This window comes from Lepisma saccharinum, chromosome 2, assembly GCF_977018435.1.
Source record: "Lepisma saccharinum chromosome 2, izLepSacc3.1, whole genome shotgun sequence".
Lineage (NCBI taxonomy): Eukaryota > Metazoa > Arthropoda > Insecta > Zygentoma > Lepismatidae > Lepisma > Lepisma saccharinum.
Genome location: NC_139230.1, coordinates 148822062 through 148824884, shown reverse-complemented (window position 1 = coordinate 148824884; position 2823 = coordinate 148822062). Strand labels below are relative to the sequence as shown.

The 2823-nt window shown below is 39.2% G+C and overlaps 1 non-coding gene across 1 annotated transcript; it reads left to right on the top strand.

The window, feature by feature from the left end:
* The first annotated feature begins 1678 nt into the window (after positions 1 to 1678).
* TRNAE-CUC (transfer RNA glutamic acid (anticodon CUC)) lies at positions 1679 to 1750 on the top strand. Its single transcript has one exon. It is a non-coding gene; the product is annotated as a tRNA-Glu (tRNA).
* The last annotated feature ends 1073 nt before the right edge of the window (positions 1751 to 2823 follow it).

The following is a 2823-nucleotide window of genomic DNA, read 5'->3' as shown; positions in this document are numbered from 1 at the left end:
TCGATCAGTTACGGAACATGGTAAATAATGTTCTTCAGTAAAAATATCTGGATTGAAAGCCTGATATAATATGTTTTGGTGTTAGCGCATTGGGTAGTGAACTACTAACGACTCCTGGTATGTCGTATATAGTAAAAGTCTTCCCTGGCTTGCTGGTCATCCAACTGTCAATTGCTGCAAAATAAAATTTCTTAAAAGGTCCATAAATCGATCTGTCCAGGGGTTGGTGTTTGTGGGAAGTATGAGGCGGAAATGACAACATAATGATCCCGTTGTCCTTGCAGAAATTCAAGACTTCAATCGACGAATGAGAATCATGATTGTCCAGTATGAAAAGACATGGGTGATCTTTACTTGTCTTCACGTGGCTCTGAAAGTGTTTCATATCCTGTGGGATATGAAGTTCCAATACAACCACGGGGTCCGCTCTGAATAAAGTGATCTTTAAAATAGACCCTTGGAAATATGAACATTGGGAGCACGGCACCCTTTTCTGCAACGATTTTCCCAGGCCGCTGAACAGTGTGAATACCTGTTTCATCGGTGTTCCAAATATCTGTGCTCTCAAATTTGTACTTCTCCAGAACAATTTCAAGTTATTGAAAAATATGCTACGTTGTGTCGGTTAAAGCTAGTTCCACGGCTTAGACTCGTGCCTTCAGGCTCTCTAAGAGACAGTCTAGGATGCCTTTTCATGTATGCAGTAAACCATTCTTTCGAGGCAATTTTATTATTTATCCAAGTGTCAGGAATTCTCACCTTGTTAGCTACTGCTAATTCACATGCGAACTCTCTGATGTTTTTAGGCGTCAAACCATAGTAGATCCTTAAACAGTGGACAATGTATTCCTTTAGTTGCAGTTCTAAATCTTCAATGAAGACCTGACGATGTTTGGAGTAACCCATTCGTATTTTGGTATCCTCACTTTGGTTTACCTCATAAGAGTCATTTTGTCGATCCCATATGTCTTTGCGACTTCTTTCAATGACAAGGTACCATTCTTAACATCGGCGTAAGCTTTCTTAAATGTTTCAATTGGTATTTTTCCTCGAATGCCGGACCATTTTCTGTAAACAAACAAACAAAAAGAAAATTTAGAAGCAACTGTTGTAAGTTGATACGCCGTATCAACCCGCCCCAATTCAGCCGTATCAACTTTCCCCAACAGGCGCCATTTCGATTAACGAACTATAACGTACTACAGACAACAGAAAAACAAACAACAATAACCGAGTTTTCTTACCTTTTAGTGGCAGAACACACATCCACCAAGACAAAATAATTCACAGTTCATGTAAACCCACCAGGAGACTTCAAACAACATCCAAAAAATTTACTTTACACCCTGAAAAATACACTTGGTCGTATAACTTCACCCACAAAATAGTTTGTTAGCCATGCACACGTTCAGACAATAGGGACTGGTGAACGGCGTCTTCTTTTCAACGGACATTACCCAGCGCATGCGCGTTTCCTCGTAAATGGCAATGTATCAACTTGCCTCCGTCTCAACTTGCCCCGATCTACCCTACCAGTACATGTAAGAAAGGCAGAGTTTAAAGGTAAAAATTTTAAGTTCACTTTATGGAGTGATATGAAGAATGTGGTGCGGGGGATGGAAAAAATGTAATCAAACTTCACTGCAACTGTGACAAATGTAGCACTGATTTATTCACATCCGGCATGGTCTAGTGGCTAGGATACCTGGCTCTCACCCAGGAGGCCCGGGTTCGATTCCCGGTGTCGGAATAACTTTTTCAAAATGATGTCCATTCTCCATCTGCTCATTTCTTTGTATTGATTTTATCACGGGTAGAAGACCATACGCATTAGCACAAATATCCATGGAATATCCATTTGACATCCATTAGATAGCTAGTTTTGGAAATAAAATTCTGGATATCCAGAACTGGATGTCTCATACAACCAATGCCAGATATCCAATATGTAGCCCAAGCATCCAAAAAAAACAACAACAACCACAAAAAATACATCCAGTTCTCAATATCCAATACGTTGCCAGAACTCGTCCGAAAGTGGATACCTAAAGTGTATCCAATTCTTTAATTCAAAGACGTTTCTGGAATCATATTTTGTTATTTGCTTTTGTGCATATTCCGAAAAGAATGAAGGAAATTCTGTTGTACATACTTTAGTCAATGTTGACGTTATTTTGTTTTGTTATTCGTTACTATGGTGACTAGAAATTGCATGTGTTAAGTGACATTTGTAAAGTTAATTTATTTAATTATTGCAACAAACTGCTCCACACTGGGGATAGTTGCAATAAATTGGCGACCTAGAGCCAGGATTCGAAAATTGTAAGTTGATTAGAACTAAACTGATAATGCTATAATGAAGAAAAGAGAAGTGCCTTACGTGCTGCGAAGTAGCGTGTGTCTTCAACCGGATCTCAGTGATGTTGCTGATGTAAGCAACGAAGAGGACAATTCTGGTAAGCAAATGGAGGATTTACTCTGTTGTAAGGACAAATTTTCTGACACTCGCATGATAGAATGCACGTCATGCAAGAAATGGGAACATGTAAATTGTAGGGGGTCTTACAGTTATTCACTGGCTAATCTTCAGCTCTACGAAAGAAGATTATTACTGTAAGGCATGCAAGCCAGAATTCAATCCATTTACTCTAAAATCATACTTGGATACAGTAAATCCAAATATTGACCAAATTTTATCTGCTTTTCACACGAATTTGGCCCAACATGAGAATAGGTTGCAAGACGAGTTGCTCCAGAAAACCGAAACTCTGGAGAATAGGTTACTTCAGAACACTGAAGCGCTGGAGAATAGGTTACTTCAGA